Source organism: Coregonus lavaretus (genome assembly GCF_964263955.1).
Source record: "Coregonus lavaretus genome assembly, chromosome: 20".
In the NCBI taxonomy this organism is placed as follows: Eukaryota; Metazoa; Chordata; class Actinopteri; order Salmoniformes; family Salmonidae; genus Coregonus; species Coregonus lavaretus.
The window spans coordinates 47,941,251-47,959,952 of record NC_140007.1 but is presented as its reverse complement, the minus strand read 5'-3'; the positions used below and the strand labels follow the sequence as shown (position 1 = coordinate 47,959,952).

The 18,702-nt window shown below is 41.3% G+C and overlaps 1 protein-coding gene across 1 annotated transcript in view; it reads right to left on the bottom strand.

The window, feature by feature from the left end:
- The window catches only part of LOC311147822 (mitochondrial carnitine/acylcarnitine carrier protein-like), a 73,241-nt gene that overhangs the window by 7,369 nt on the left and 47,170 nt on the right, over nucleotides 1–18,702 (bottom strand). The window lies entirely within an intron of this gene.

Below are 18,702 nucleotides of genomic sequence, written 5' to 3'. Positions count from 1 at the left end.
GGTAAAACAACCACATATTACAGTTTCCAGTCAGGGCATTCAACTAAGGTAGGTAAAACCACCACATATCACAGTTTCCAGTCAGGGCATTCAACTAAGGTAGGTAAAACTACCACATAATCACAGTTTCCAGTCAGGGCATTCAACTAAGGTAGGTAAAACCACCACATATTACAGTTTCCAGTCAGGGCATTCAACTAAGGTAGGTAAAACTACCACATACCACAGTTTCCAGTCAGGGCATTCAACTAAGGTAGGTAAAACAACCACATATTACAGTTTCCAGTCAGGGCATTCAACTAAGTTAGGTAAAACCACCACATATCACAGTTTCCAGTCAGGGCATTCAACTAAGTTAGGTAAAACAACCATATATCACAGTTTCCAGTCAGGGCATTCAACTAAGGTACGTAAAACCACCACATATCACAGTTTCCAGTCAGGGCATTCAACTAAGTTAGGTAAAACAACCACATATTACAGTTTCCAGTCAGGGCATTCAACTAAGGTAGGTAAAACAACCACATATTACAGTTTCCAGTGAGGGCATTCAACTAAGGTACGTAAAACCAACACATATCACAGTTTCCAGTCAGGGCATTCAACTAAGGTACGTAAAACCACCACATATTACAGTTTCCAGTCAGGGCATTCAACTAAGTTAGGTAAAACAACCACATATTACAGTTTCCAGTGAGGGCATTCAACTAAGGTAGGTAAAACCACCACATATTACAGTTTCCAGTCAGGGCATTCAACTAAGGTAGGTAAAACAACCACATATTACAGTTTCCAGTGAGGGCATTCAACTAAGGTACGTAAAACCACCACATATCACAGTTTCCAGTCAGGGCATTCAACTAAGGTAGGTAAAACAACCACATATTACAGTTTCCAGTCAGGGCATTCAACTAAGTTAGGTAAAACAACCACATATCACAGTTTCCAGTCAGGGCATTCAACTAAGGTAGGTAAAACCACCACATATCACAGTTTCCAGTCAGGGCATTCAACTAAGGTAGGTAAAACCACCACATATCACAGTTTCCAGTCAGGGCTTTCAACTAAGTTAGGTAAAACTACCACATATCACAGTTTCCAGTCAGGGCATTCAACTAAGTTAGGTAAAACTACCACAAAACACAGTTTCCAGTCAGGGCATTCAACTAAGGTAGGTAAAACTACCACATAATCACAGTTTCCAGTCAGGGCATTCAACTAAGGTAGGTAAAACTACCACATAATCACAGTTTCCAGTCAGGGCATTCAACTAAGTTAGGTAAAACCACCACATATCACAGTTTCCAGTCAGGGCATTCAACTAAGTTAGGTAAAACCACCACATATCACAGTTTCCAGTCAGGGCATTCAACTAAGGTAGGTAAAACCACCACATATCACAGTTTCCAGTCAGGGCATTCAACTAAGGTAGGTAAAACCACCACATATCACAGTTTCCAGTCAGGGCATTCAACTAAGGTAGGTAAAACCACCACATATCACAGTTTCCAGTCAGGGCATTCAACTAAGTTAGGTAAAACCACCACATATTACAGTTTCCAGTCAGGGCATTCAACTAAGGTAGGTAAAACTACCACATATCACAGTTTCCAGTCAGGGCATTCAACTAAGGTAGGTAAAACCACCACATATCACAGTTTCCAGTCAGGGCATTCAACTAAGTTAGGTAAAACAACCACATATCACAGTTTCCAGTCAGGGCATTCAACTAAGGTAGGTAAAACCACCACATATCACAGTTTCCAGTCAGGGCATTCAACTAAGTTAGGTAAAACCACCACATATTACAGTTTCCAGTCAGGGCATTCAACTAAGGTAGGTAAAACCACCACATATCACAGTTTCCAGTCAGGGCATTCAACTAAGTTAGGTAAAACCACCACATATTACAGTTTCCAGTCAGGGCATTCAACTAAGGTAGGTAAAACCACCACATATTACAGTTTCCAGTCAGGGCATTCAACTAAGGTAGGTAAAACTACCACATATCACAGTTTCCAGTCAGGGCATTCAACTAAGGTAGGTAAAACTACCACATATCACAGTTTCCAGTCAGGGCATTCAACTAAGGTAGGTAAAACCACCACATATTACAGTTTCCAGTCAGGGCATTCAACTAAGGTAGGTAAAACCACCACATATCACAGTTTCCAGTCAGGGCATTCAACTAAGGTAGGTAAAACTACCACATATCACAGTTTCCAGTCAGGGCATTCAACTAAGGTAGGTAAAACCACCACATATCACAGTTTCCAGTCAGGGCATTCAACTAAGGTAGGTAAAACAACCACATATTACAGTTTCCAGTCAGGGCATTCAACTAAGTTAGGTAAAACCACCACATATCACAGTTTCCAGTCAGGGCATTCAACTAAGGTAGGTAAAACAACCACATATTACAGTTTCCAGTCAGGGCATTCAACTAAGGTAGGTAAAACAACCACATATTACAGTTTCCAGTCAGGGCATTCAACTAAGGTACGTAAAACCAACACATATCACAGTTTCCAGTCAGGGCATTCAACTAAGGTAGGTAAAACAACCACATATTACAGTTTCCAGTCAGGGCATTCAACTAAGGTAGGTAAAACCACCACATATCACAGTTTCCCGTCAGGGCATTCAACTAAGTTAGGTAAAACAACCACATATCACAGTTTCCAGTCAGGGCATTCAACTAAGGTAGGTAAAACTACCACATATCACAGTTTCCAGTCAGGGCATTCAACTAAGTTAGGTAAAACTACCACATATCACAGTTTCCAGTCAGGGCATTCAACTAAGGTAGGTAAAACTACCACATATCACAGTTTCCAGTCAGGGCATTCAACTAAGGTAGGTAAAACAACCACATATTACAGTTTCCAGTCAGGGCATTCAACTAAGGTAGGTAAAACCACCACATATTACAGTTTCCAGTCAGGGCATTCAACTAAGGTAGGTAAAACAACCACATATTACAGTTTCCAGTCAGGGCATTCAACTAAGGTAGGTAAAACAACCACATACAGTGAGGGGGAAAAAGTATTTGATCCCCTGCTGATTTTGTACGTTTGCCCACTGACAAAGAAATGACCAGTCTATAATTTTAATGGTAGGTTTATTTGAACAGTGAGAGACAGAATAACAACAAAAAAATCCAGAAAAACTCATGTTATAAATTGATTTGCATTTTAATGAGGGAAATAAGTATTTGACCCCCTCTCAATCTGAAAGATTTCTGGCTCCCAGGTGTCTTTTATACAGGTAATGAGCTGAGATTAGGAGCACACTCTTAAAGGGAGTGCTCCTAATCTCAGTTTGTTACCTGTATAAAAGACACCTGTCCACAGAAGCAATCAATCAATCAGATTCCAAACTCTCCACCATGGCCAAGACCAATGTACTCTCCAAGGATGTCAGGGACAAGATTGTAGACCTACACAAGGCTGGAATGGGCTACAAGACCATCGCCAAGCAGCTTAGTGAGAAGGTGACAACAGTTGGTGCGATTATTCGCAAATGGAAGAAACACAAAAGAACTGTCAATCTCCCTCGGCCTGGGGGTCCATGCAAGATCTCACCTACGTGGAGTTGCAATGATCATGAGAACGGTGAGGAATCAGCCCAGAACTACACGGGAGGATCTTGTCAATGATCTCAAGGCAACTGGGACCATAGTCACCAAGAAAACAATTGGTAACACACTACCCCGTGAAGGACTGAAATCCTGCAGTGCCCACAAGGTCCCCCTGCTCAAGAAAGCACATATACTGGGCCGTCTGAAGTTTGCCAATGAACATCTGAATGATTCAAAGGAGAACTGGGTGAAAGTGTTGTGGTCAGATGAGACCAAAATCGAGCTCTTTGGCATCAACTCAACTCGCCGTGTTTGGAGGAGGAGTAATGCTGCCTATGACCCCAAGAACACCATCCCCACCGTCAAACATGGAGGTGGAAACATTATGCTTTGGGGGTGTTTTTCTGCTAAGGGAACAGGACAACTTCACCGCACCAAAGGGACGATGGACGGGGCCATGTACCGTCAAATCTTGGGTGAGAACCTCCTTCCCTCAGCCAGGGCATTGAAAATGGGTCGTGGATGGGTATTCCAGCATGACAATGACCCAAAACACACGGCAAAGGCAACAAAGGAGTGGCTCAAGAAGAAGCACATTAAGGTCCTGGAGTGGCCTAGCCAGTCTCCGGACCTTAATCCCATAGAAAATCTGTGGAGGGAGTTGAAGGTTCGAGTTGCCAAACGTCAGCCTCGAAACCTTAATGACTTGGAGAAGATCTGCAAAGAGGAGTGGGACAAAATCCCTCCTGAGATGTGTGCAAACCTGGTGGTCAACTACAAGAAACGTCTGACCTGTGTGATTGCCAACAAGGGTTTTGCCACCAAGTACTAAGTCATGTTTTGCAGAGGGGTCAAATACTTATTTCCCTCATTAAAATGCAAATCAATTTATAACATTTTTGACATGCGTTTTTCTGGATTCTTTTGTTGTTATTCTGTCTCTCACTGTTCAAATAAACATACCATTAAAATTATAGACTGATCATGTCTTTGTCAGTGGGAAAACGTACAAAATCAGCAGGGGATCAAATACTTTTTTCCCTCACTGTATCACAGTTTCCAGTCAGGGCATTCAACTAAGGTAGGTAAAACTACCACATATTACAGTTTCCAGTCAGGGCATTCAACTAAGGTAGGTAAAACCACCACATATCACAGTTTCCAGTCAGGGCATTCAACTAAGGTAGGTAAAACTACCACATAATCACAGTTTCCAGTCAGGGCATTCAACTAAGGTAGGTAAAACCACCACATATTACAGTTTCCAGTCAGGGCATTCAACTAAGGTAGGTAAAACTACCACATACCACAGTTTCCAGTCAGGGCATTCAACTAAGGTAGGTAAAACAACCACATATTACAGTTTCCAGTCAGGGCATTCAACTAAGTTAGGTAAAACCACCACATATCACAGTTTCCAGTCAGGGCATTCAACTAAGTTAGGTAAAACAACCATATATCACAGTTTCCAGTCAGGGCATTCAACTAAGGTACGTAAAACCACCACATATCACAGTTTCCAGTCAGGGCATTCAACTAAGTTAGGTAAAACAACCACATATTACAGTTTCCAGTCAGGGCATTCAACTAAGGTAGGTAAAACAACCACATATTACAGTTTCCAGTGAGGGCATTCAACTAAGGTACGTAAAACCAACACATATCACAGTTTCCAGTCAGGGCATTCAACTAAGGTACGTAAAACCACCACATATTACAGTTTCCAGTCAGGGCATTCAACTAAGTTAGGTAAAACAACCACATATTACAGTTTCCAGTGAGGGCATTCAACTAAGGTAGGTAAAACCACCACATATTACAGTTTCCAGTCAGGGCATTCAACTAAGGTAGGTAAAACAACCACATATTACAGTTTCCAGTCAGGGCATTCAACTAAGGTAGGTAAAACAACCACATATCACAGTTTCCAGTCAGGGCATTCAACTAAGTTAGGTAAAACCACCACATATCACAGTTTCCAGTCAGGGCATTCAACTAAGGTAGGTAAAACTACCACATATCACAGTTTCCAGTCAGGGCATTCAACTAAGGTAGGTAAAACAACCACATATTACAGTTTCCAGTCAGGGCATTCAACTAAGGTAGGTAAAACCACCACATATCACAGTTTCCAGTCAGGGCATTCAACTAAGGTAGGTAAAACTACCACATAATCACAGTTTCCAGTCAGGGCATTCAACTAAGGTAGGTAAAACCACCACATATTACAGTTTCCAGTCAGGGCATTCAACTAAGGTAGGTAAAACTACCACATACCACAGTTTCCAGTCAGGGCATTCAACTAAGGTAGGTAAAACAACCACATATTACAGTTTCCAGTCAGGGCATTCAACTAAGTTAGGTAAAACCACCACATATCACAGTTTCCAGTCAGGGCATTCAACTAAGTTAGGTAAAACAACCATATATCACAGTTTCCAGTCAGGGCATTCAACTAAGGTACGTAAAACCACCACATATCACAGTTTCCAGTCAGGGCATTCAACTAAGTTAGGTAAAACAACCACATATTACAGTTTCCAGTCAGGGCATTCAACTAAGGTAGGTAAAACAACCACATATTACAGTTTCCAGTGAGGGCATTCAACTAAGGTAGGTAAAACTACCACATAATCACAGTTTCCAGTCAGGGCATTCAACTAAGGTAGGTAAAACCACCACATATTACAGTTTCCAGTCAGGGCATTCAACTAAGGTAGGTAAAACTACCACATACCACAGTTTCCAGTCAGGGCATTCAACTAAGGTAGGTAAAACAACCACATATTACAGTTTCCAGTCAGGGCATTCAACTAAGTTAGGTAAAACCACCACATATCACAGTTTCCAGTCAGGGCATTCAACTAAGTTAGGTAAAACAACCATATATCACAGTTTCCAGTCAGGGCATTCAACTAAGGTACGTAAAACCACCACATATCACAGTTTCCAGTCAGGGCATTCAACTAAGTTAGGTAAAACAACCACATATTACAGTTTCCAGTCAGGGCATTCAACTAAGGTAGGTAAAACAACCACATATTACAGTTTCCAGTGAGGGCATTCAACTAAGGTACGTAAAACCAACACATATCACAGTTTCCAGTCAGGGCATTCAACTAAGGTACGTAAAACCACCACATATTACAGTTTCCAGTCAGGGCATTCAACTAAGTTAGGTAAAACAACCACATATTACAGTTTCCAGTGAGGGCATTCAACTAAGGTAGGTAAAACCACCACATATTACAGTTTCCAGTCAGGGCATTCAACTAAGGTAGGTAAAACAACCACATATTACAGTTTCCAGTGAGGGCATTCAACTAAGGTACGTAAAACCACCACATATCACAGTTTCCAGTCAGGGCATTCAACTAAGGTAGGTAAAACAACCACATATTACAGTTTCCAGTCAGGGCATTCAACTAAGTTAGGTAAAACAACCACATATCACAGTTTCCAGTCAGGGCATTCAACTAAGGTAGGTAAAACCACCACATATCACAGTTTCCAGTCAGGGCATTCAACTAAGGTAGGTAAAACCACCACATATCACAGTTTCCAGTCAGGGCTTTCAACTAAGTTAGGTAAAACTACCACATATCACAGTTTCCAGTCAGGGCATTCAACTAAGTTAGGTAAAACTACCACAAAACACAGTTTCCAGTCAGGGCATTCAACTAAGGTAGGTAAAACTACCACATAATCACAGTTTCCAGTCAGGGCATTCAACTAAGGTAGGTAAAACTACCACATAATCACAGTTTCCAGTCAGGGCATTCAACTAAGTTAGGTAAAACCACCACATATCACAGTTTCCAGTCAGGGCATTCAACTAAGTTAGGTAAAACCACCACATATCACAGTTTCCAGTCAGGGCATTCAACTAAGGTAGGTAAAACCACCACATATCACAGTTTCCAGTCAGGGCATTCAACTAAGGTAGGTAAAACCACCACATATCACAGTTTCCAGTCAGGGCATTCAACTAAGGTAGGTAAAACCACCACATATCACAGTTTCCAGTCAGGGCATTCAACTAAGTTAGGTAAAACCACCACATATTACAGTTTCCAGTCAGGGCATTCAACTAAGGTAGGTAAAACTACCACATATCACAGTTTCCAGTCAGGGCATTCAACTAAGGTAGGTAAAACCACCACATATCACAGTTTCCAGTCAGGGCATTCAACTAAGTTAGGTAAAACAACCACATATCACAGTTTCCAGTCAGGGCATTCAACTAAGGTAGGTAAAACCACCACATATCACAGTTTCCAGTCAGGGCATTCAACTAAGTTAGGTAAAACCACCACATATTACAGTTTCCAGTCAGGGCATTCAACTAAGGTAGGTAAAACCACCACATATCACAGTTTCCAGTCAGGGCATTCAACTAAGTTAGGTAAAACCACCACATATTACAGTTTCCAGTCAGGGCATTCAACTAAGGTAGGTAAAACCACCACATATTACAGTTTCCAGTCAGGGCATTCAACTAAGGTAGGTAAAACTACCACATATCACAGTTTCCAGTCAGGGCATTCAACTAAGGTAGGTAAAACTACCACATATCACAGTTTCCAGTCAGGGCATTCAACTAAGGTAGGTAAAACCACCACATATTACAGTTTCCAGTCAGGGCATTCAACTAAGGTAGGTAAAACCACCACATATCACAGTTTCCAGTCAGGGCATTCAACTAAGGTAGGTAAAACTACCACATATCACAGTTTCCAGTCAGGGCATTCAACTAAGGTAGGTAAAACCACCACATATCACAGTTTCCAGTCAGGGCATTCAACTAAGGTAGGTAAAACAACCACATATTACAGTTTCCAGTCAGGGCATTCAACTAAGTTAGGTAAAACCACCACATATCACAGTTTCCAGTCAGGGCATTCAACTAAGGTAGGTAAAACAACCACATATTACAGTTTCCAGTCAGGGCATTCAACTAAGGTACGTAAAACAACCACATATTACAGTTTCCAGTCAGGGCATTCAACTAAGGTACGTAAAACCAACACATATCACAGTTTCCAGTCAGGGCATTCAACTAAGGTAGGTAAAACAACCACATATTACAGTTTCCAGTCAGGGCATTCAACTAAGGTAGGTAAAACCACCACATATCACAGTTTCCCGTCAGGGCATTCAACTAAGTTAGGTAAAACAACCACATATCACAGTTTCCAGTCAGGGCATTCAACTAAGGTAGGTAAAACTACCACATATCACAGTTTCCAGTCAGGGCATTCAACTAAGTTAGGTAAAACTACCACATATCACAGTTTCCAGTCAGGGCATTCAACTAAGGTAGGTAAAACTACCACATATCACAGTTTCCAGTCAGGGCATTCAACTAAGGTAGGTAAAACAACCACATATTACAGTTTCCAGTCAGGGCATTCAACTAAGGTAGGTAAAACCACCACATATTACAGTTTCCAGTCAGGGCATTCAACTAAGGTAGGTAAAACAACCACATATTACAGTTTCCAGTCAGGGCATTCAACTAAGGTAGGTAAAACAACCACATACAGTGAGGGGGAAAAAGTATTTGATCCCCTGCTGATTTTGTACGTTTGCCCACTGACAAAGAAATGACCAGTCTATAATTTTAATGGTAGGTTTATTTGAACAGTGAGAGACAGAATAACAACAAAAAAATCCAGAAAAACTCATGTTATAAATTGATTTGCATTTTAATGAGGGAAATAAGTATTTGACCCCCTCTCAATCTGAAAGATTTCTGGCTCCCAGGTGTCTTTTATACAGGTAATGAGCTGAGATTAGGAGCACACTCTTAAAGGGAGTGCTCCTAATCTCAGTTTGTTACCTGTATAAAAGACACCTGTCCACAGAAGCAATCAATCAATCAGATTCCAAACTCTCCACCATGGCCAAGACCAATGTACTCTCCAAGGATGTCAGGGACAAGATTGTAGACCTACACAAGGCTGGAATGGGCTACAAGACCATCGCCAAGCAGCTTAGTGAGAAGGTGACAACAGTTGGTGCGATTATTCGCAAATGGAAGAAACACAAAAGAACTGTCAATCTCCCTCGGCCTGGGGGTCCATGCAAGATCTCACCTACGTGGAGTTGCAATGATCATGAGAACGGTGAGGAATCAGCCCAGAACTACACGGGAGGATCTTGTCAATGATCTCAAGGCAACTGGGACCATAGTCACCAAGAAAACAATTGGTAACACACTACCCCGTGAAGGACTGAAATCCTGCAGTGCCCACAAGGTCCCCCTGCTCAAGAAAGCACATATACTGGGCCGTCTGAAGTTTGCCAATGAACATCTGAATGATTCAAAGGAGAACTGGGTGAAAGTGTTGTGGTCAGATGAGACCAAAATCGAGCTCTTTGGCATCAACTCAACTCGCCGTGTTTGGAGGAGGAGTAATGCTGCCTATGACCCCAAGAACACCATCCCCACCGTCAAACATGGAGGTGGAAACATTATGCTTTGGGGGTGTTTTTCTGCTAAGGGAACAGGACAACTTCACCGCACCAAAGGGACGATGGACGGGGCCATGTACCGTCAAATCTTGGGTGAGAACCTCCTTCCCTCAGCCAGGGCATTGAAAATGGGTCGTGGATGGGTATTCCAGCATGACAATGACCCAAAACACACGGCAAAGGCAACAAAGGAGTGGCTCAAGAAGAAGCACATTAAGGTCCTGGAGTGGCCTAGCCAGTCTCCGGACCTTAATCCCATAGAAAATCTGTGGAGGGAGTTGAAGGTTCGAGTTGCCAAACGTCAGCCTCGAAACCTTAATGACTTGGAGAAGATCTGCAAAGAGGAGTGGGACAAAATCCCTCCTGAGATGTGTGCAAACCTGGTGGTCAACTACAAGAAACGTCTGACCTGTGTGATTGCCAACAAGGGTTTTGCCACCAAGTACTAAGTCATGTTTTGCAGAGGGGTCAAATACTTATTTCCCTCATTAAAATGCAAATCAATTTATAACATTTTTGACATGCGTTTTTCTGGATTTTTTTGTTGTTATTCTGTCTCTCACTGTTCAAATAAACATACCATTAAAATTATAGACTGATCATGTCTTTGTCAGTGGGAAAACGTACAAAATCAGCAGGGGATCAAATACTTTTTTCCCTCACTGTATCACAGTTTCCAGTCAGGGCATTCAACTAAGGTAGGTAAAACTACCACATATTACAGTTTCCAGTCAGGGCATTCAACTAAGGTAGGTAAAACCACCACATATCACAGTTTCCAGTCAGGGCATTCAACTAAGGTAGGTAAAACTACCACATAATCACAGTTTCCAGTCAGGGCATTCAACTAAGGTAGGTAAAACCACCACATATTACAGTTTCCAGTCAGGGCATTCAACTAAGGTAGGTAAAACTACCACATACCACAGTTTCCAGTCAGGGCATTCAACTAAGGTAGGTAAAACAACCACATATTACAGTTTCCAGTCAGGGCATTCAACTAAGTTAGGTAAAACCACCACATATCACAGTTTCCAGTCAGGGCATTCAACTAAGTTAGGTAAAACAACCATATATCACAGTTTCCAGTCAGGGCATTCAACTAAGGTACGTAAAACCACCACATATCACAGTTTCCAGTCAGGGCATTCAACTAAGTTAGGTAAAACAACCACATATTACAGTTTCCAGTCAGGGCATTCAACTAAGGTAGGTAAAACAACCACATATTACAGTTTCCAGTGAGGGCATTCAACTAAGGTACGTAAAACCAACACATATCACAGTTTCCAGTCAGGGCATTCAACTAAGGTACGTAAAACCACCACATATTACAGTTTCCAGTCAGGGCATTCAACTAAGTTAGGTAAAACAACCACATATTACAGTTTCCAGTGAGGGCATTCAACTAAGGTAGGTAAAACCACCACATATTACAGTTTCCAGTCAGGGCATTCAACTAAGGTAGGTAAAACAACCACATATTACAGTTTCCAGTGAGGGCATTCAACTAAGGTACGTAAAACCACCACATATCACAGTTTCCAGTCAGGGCATTCAACTAAGGTAGGTAAAACAACCACATATTACAGTTTCCAGTCAGGGCATTCAACTAAGTTAGGTAAAACAACCACATATCACAGTTTCCAGTCAGGGCATTCAACTAAGGTAGGTAAAACCACCACATATCACAGTTTCCAGTCAGGGCATTCAACTAAGGTAGGTAAAACCACCACATATCACAGTTTCCAGTCAGGGCTTTCAACTAAGTTAGGTAAAACTACCACATATCACAGTTTCCAGTCAGGGCATTCAACTAAGTTAGGTAAAACTACCACAAAACACAGTTTCCAGTCAGGGCATTCAACTAAGGTAGGTAAAACTACCACATAATCACAGTTTCCAGTCAGGGCATTCAACTAAGGTAGGTAAAACTACCACATAATCACAGTTTCCAGTCAGGGCATTCAACTAAGTTAGGTAAAACCACCACATATCACAGTTTCCAGTCAGGGCATTCAACTAAGTTAGGTAAAACCACCACATATCACAGTTTCCAGTCAGGGCATTCAACTAAGGTAGGTAAAACCACCACATATCACAGTTTCCAGTCAGGGCATTCAACTAAGGTAGGTAAAACCACCACATATCACAGTTTCCAGTCAGGGCATTCAACTAAGGTAGGTAAAACCACCACATATCACAGTTTCCAGTCAGGGCATTCAACTAAGTTAGGTAAAACCACCACATATTACAGTTTCCAGTCAGGGCATTCAACTAAGGTAGGTAAAACTACCACATATCACAGTTTCCAGTCAGGGCATTCAACTAAGGTAGGTAAAACCACCACATATCACAGTTTCCAGTCAGGGCATTCAACTAAGTTAGGTAAAACAACCACATATCACAGTTTCCAGTCAGGGCATTCAACTAAGGTAGGTAAAACCACCACATATCACAGTTTCCAGTCAGGGCATTCAACTAAGTTAGGTAAAACCACCACATATTACAGTTTCCAGTCAGGGCATTCAACTAAGGTAGGTAAAACCACCACATATCACAGTTTCCAGTCAGGGCATTCAACTAAGTTAGGTAAAACCACCACATATTACAGTTTCCAGTCAGGGCATTCAACTAAGGTAGGTAAAACCACCACATATTACAGTTTCCAGTCAGGGCATTCAACTAAGGTAGGTAAAACTACCACATATCACAGTTTCCAGTCAGGGCATTCAACTAAGGTAGGTAAAACTACCACATATCACAGTTTCCAGTCAGGGCATTCAACTAAGGTAGGTAAAACCACCACATATTACAGTTTCCAGTCAGGGCATTCAACTAAGGTAGGTAAAACCACCACATATCACAGTTTCCAGTCAGGGCATTCAACTAAGGTAGGTAAAACTACCACATATCACAGTTTCCAGTCAGGGCATTCAACTAAGGTAGGTAAAACCACCACATATCACAGTTTCCAGTCAGGGCATTCAACTAAGGTAGGTAAAACTACCACATATCACAGTTTCCAGTCAGGGCATTCAACTAAGGTAGGTAAAACTACCACATATTACAGTTTCCAGTCAGGGCATTCAACTAAGTTAGGTAAAACAACCACATATTACAGTTTCCAGTCAGGGCATTCAACTAAGGTAGGTAAAACCACCAAATATTACAGTTTCCAGTCAGGGCATTCAACTAAGGTAGGTAAAAAAAACACATATTACAGTTTCCAGTCAGGGCATTCAACTAAGGTAGGTAAAACCACCACATATTACAGTTTCCAGTCAGGGCATTCAACTAAGGTAGGTAAAACCACCACATATCACAGTTTCCAGTCAGGGCATTCAACTAAGGTAGGTAAAACCACCACATATCACAGTTTCCAGTCAGGGCTTTCAACTAAGTTAGGTAAAACTACCACATATCACAGTTTCCAGTCAGGGCATTCAACTAAGTTAGGTAAAACCACCACATATTACAGTTTCCAGTCAGGGCATTCAACTAAGGTAGGTAAAACCACCACATATCACAGTTTCCAGTCAGGGCTTTCAACTAAGTTAGGTAAAACTACCACATATCACAGTTTCCAGTCAGGGCATTCAACTAAGTTAGGTAAAACAACCACATATTACAGTTTCCAGTCAGGGCATTCAACTAAGTTAGGTAAAACAACCACATATTACAGTTTCCAGTCAGGGCATTCAACTAAGGTAGGTAAAACTACCACATATTACAGTTTCCAGTCAGGGCATTCAACTAAGTTAGGTAAAACCACCACATATCACAGTTTCCAGTCAGGGCATTCAACTAAGGTAGGTAAAACTACCACATAATCACAGTTTCCAGTCAGGGCATTCAACTAAGGTAGGTAAAACAACCACATATTACAGTTTCCAGTCAGGGCATTCAACTAAGGTAGGTAAAACAACCACATATTACAGTTTCCAGTCAGGGCATTCAACTAAGGTAGGTAAAACAACCACATATCACAGTTTCCAGTCAGGGCATTCAACTAAGTTAGGTAAAACCACCACATATCACAGTTTCCAGTCAGGGCATTCAACTAAGGTAGGTAAAACTACCACATATCACAGTTTCCAGTCAGGGCATTCAACTAAGGTAGGTAAAACAACCACATATTACAGTTTCCAGTCAGGGCATTCAACTAAGGTAGGTAAAACCACCACATATCACAGTTTCCAGTCAGGGCATTCAACTAAGGTAGGTAAAACTACCACATAATCACAGTTTCCAGTCAGGGCATTCAACTAAGGTAGGTAAAACCACCACATATTACAGTTTCCAGTCAGGGCATTCAACTAAGGTAGGTAAAACTACCACATACCACAGTTTCCAGTCAGGGCATTCAACTAAGGTAGGTAAAACAACCACATATTACAGTTTCCAGTCAGGGCATTCAACTAAGTTAGGTAAAACCACCACATATCACAGTTTCCAGTCAGGGCATTCAACTAAGTTAGGTAAAACAACCATATATCACAGTTTCCAGTCAGGGCATTCAACTAAGGTACGTAAAACCACCACATATCACAGTTTCCAGTCAGGGCATTCAACTAAGTTAGGTAAAACAACCACATATTACAGTTTCCAGTCAGGGCATTCAACTAAGGTAGGTAAAACAACCACATATTACAGTTTCCAGTGAGGGCATTCAACTAAGGTACGTAAAACCAACACATATCACAGTTTCCAGTCAGGGCATTCAACTAAGGTACGTAAAACCACCACATATTACAGTTTCCAGTCAGGGCATTCAACTAAGTTAGGTAAAACAACCACATATTACAGTTTCCAGTGAGGGCATTCAACTAAGGTAGGTAAAACCACCACATATTACAGTTTCCAGTCAGGGCATTCAACTAAGGTAGGTAAAACAACCACATATTACAGTTTCCAGTGAGGGCATTCAACTAAGGTACGTAAAACCACCACATATCACAGTTTCCAGTCAGGGCATTCAACTAAGGTAGGTAAAACAACCACATATTACAGTTTCCAGTCAGGGCATTCAACTAAGTTAGGTAAAACAACCACATATCACAGTTTCCAGTCAGGGCATTCAACTAAGGTAGGTAAAACCACCACATATCACAGTTTCCAGTCAGGGCATTCAACTAAGGTAGGTAAAACCACCACATATCACAGTTTCCAGTCAGGGCTTTCAACTAAGTTAGGTAAAACTACCACATATCACAGTTTCCAGTCAGGGCATTCAACTAAGTTAGGTAAAACTACCACAAAACACAGTTTCCAGTCAGGGCATTCAACTAAGGTAGGTAAAACTACCACATAATCACAGTTTCCAGTCAGGGCATTCAACTAAGGTAGGTAAAACTACCACATAATCACAGTTTCCAGTCAGGGCATTCAACTAAGTTAGGTAAAACCACCACATATCACAGTTTCCAGTCAGGGCATTCAACTAAGTTAGGTAAAACCACCACATATCACAGTTTCCAGTCAGGGCATTCAACTAAGGTAGGTAAAACCACCACATATCACAGTTTCCAGTCAGGGCATTCAACTAAGGTAGGTAAAACCACCACATATCACAGTTTCCAGTCAGGGCATTCAACTAAGGTAGGTAAAACCACCACATATCACAGTTTCCAGTCAGGGCATTCAACTAAGTTAGGTAAAACCACCACATATTACAGTTTCCAGTCAGGGCATTCAACTAAGGTAGGTAAAACTACCACATATCACAGTTTCCAGTCAGGGCATTCAACTAAGGTAGGTAAAACCACCACATATCACAGTTTCCAGTCAGGGCATTCAACTAAGTTAGGTAAAACAACCACATATCACAGTTTCCAGTCAGGGCATTCAACTAAGGTAGGTAAAACCACCACATATCACAGTTTCCAGTCAGGGCATTCAACTAAGTTAGGTAAAACCACCACATATTACAGTTTCCAGTCAGGGCATTCAACTAAGGTAGGTAAAACCACCACATATCACAGTTTCCAGTCAGGGCATTCAACTAAGTTAGGTAAAACCACCACATATTACAGTTTCCAGTCAGGGCATTCAACTAAGGTAGGTAAAACCACCACATATTACAGTTTCCAGTCAGGGCATTCAACTAAGGTAGGTAAAACTACCACATATCACAGTTTCCAGTCAGGGCATTCAACTAAGGTAGGTAAAACTACCACATATCACAGTTTCCAGTCAGGGCATTCAACTAAGGTAGGTAAAACCACCACATATTACAGTTTCCAGTCAGGGCATTCAACTAAGGTAGGTAAAACCACCACATATCACAGTTTCCAGTCAGGGCATTCAACTAAGGTAGGTAAAACTACCACATATCACAGTTTCCAGTCAGGGCATTCAACTAAGGTAGGTAAAACCACCACATATCACAGTTTCCAGTCAGGGCATTCAACTAAGGTAGGTAAAACTACCACATATCACAGTTTCCAGTCAGGGCATTCAACTAAGGTAGGTAAAACTACCACATATTACAGTTTCCAGTCAGGGCATTCAACTAAGTTAGGTAAAACAACCACATATTACAGTTTCCAGTCAGGGCATTCAACTAAGGTAGGTAAAACCACCAAATATTACAGTTTCCAGTCAGGGCATTCAACTAAGGTAGGTAAAAAAAACACATATTACAGTTTCCAGTCAGGGCATTCAACTAAGGTAGGTAAAACCACCACATATTACAGTTTCCAGTCAGGGCATTCAACTAAGGTAGGTAAAACCACCACATATCACAGTTTCCAGTCAGGGCATTCAACTAAGGTAGGTAAAACCACCACATATCACAGTTTCCAGTCAGGGCTTTCAACTAAGTTAGGTAAAACTACCACATATCACAGTTTCCAGTCAGGGCATTCAACTAAGTTAGGTAAAACCACCACATATTACAGTTTCCAGTCAGGGCATTCAACTAAGGTAGGTAAAACCACCACATATCACAGTTTCCAGTCAGGGCTTTCAACTAAGTTAGGTAAAACTACCACATATCACAGTTTCCAGTCAGGGCATTCAACTAAGTTAGGTAAAACAACCACATATTACAGTTTCCAGTCAGGGCATTCAACTAAGTTAGGTAAAACAACCACATATTACAGTTTCCAGTCAGGGCATTCAACTAAGGTAGGTAAAACTACCACATATTACAGTTTCCAGTCAGGGCATTCAACTAAGGTAGGTAAAACTACCACATATCACAGTTTCCAGTCAGGGCATTCAACTAAGGTAGGTAAAACTACCACATATCACAGTTTCCAGTCAGGGCATTCAACTAAGGTAGGTAAAACAACCACATATTACAGTTTCCAGTCAGGGCATTCAACTAAGGTAGGTAAAACTACCACATATTACAGTTTCCAGTCAGGGCATTCAACTAAGTTAGGTAAAACAACCACATATTACAGTTTCCAGTCAGGGCATTCAACTAAGGTAGGTAAAACCACCACATATCACAGTTTCCAGTCAGGGCATTCAACTAAGGTAGGTAAAACTACCACATATTACAGTTTCCAGTCAGGGCATTCAACTAAGGTAGGTAAAACCACCACATATCACAGTTTCCAGTCAGGGCATTCAACTAAGGTAGGTAAAACTACCACATATCACAGTTTCAAGTCAGGGCATTCAACTAAGGTAGGTAAAACCACCACATATCACAGTTTCCAGTCAGGGCATTCAACTAAGGTAGGTAAAACCACCACATATTACAGTTTCCAGTCAGGGCATTCAACTAAGTTAGGTAAAACCACCACATATTACAGTTTCCAGTCAGGGCATTCAACTAAGGTAGGTAAAACCACCACATATCACAGTTTCCAGTCAGGGCATTCAACTAAGTTAGGTAAAACCACCACATATCACAGTTTCCAGTCAGGGCATTCAACTAAGTTAGGTAAAACCACCACATATTACAGTTTCCAGTCAGGGCATTCAACTAAGTTAGGTAAAACCACCACATATTACAGTTTCCAGTCAGGGCATTCAACTAAGGTAGGTAAAACAACCACATATTACAGTTTCCAGTCAGGGCATTCAACTAAGGTAGGTAAAACCACCACATATCACAGTTTCCAGTCAGGGCATTCAACTAAGGTAGGTAAAACCACCACATATTACAGTTTCCAGTCAGGGCATTCAACTAAGGTAGGTAAAACCACCACATAATCACAGTTTCCAGTCAGGGCATTCAACTAAGGTAGGTAAAACTACCACATATCACAGTTTCCAGTCAGGGCATTCAACTAAGTTAGGTAAAACCACCACATATTACAGTTTCCAGTCAGGGCATTCAACTAAGGTAGGTAAAACCACCACATATTACAGTTTCCAGTCAGGGCATTCAACTAAGTTAGGTAAAACCACCACATATCACAGTTTCCAGTCAGGGCATTCAACTAAGTTAGGTAAAACAACCACATATTACAGTTTCCAGTCAGGGCATTCAACTAAGTTAGGTAAAACAACCACATATTACAGTTTCCAGTCAGGGCATTCAACTAAGGTAGGTAAAACCACCACATATCACAGTTTCCAGTCAGGGCATTCAACTAAGGTAGGTAAAACTACCACATATTACAGTTTCCAGTCAGGGCATTCAACTAAGTTAGGTAAAACAACCACATATTACAGTTTCCAGT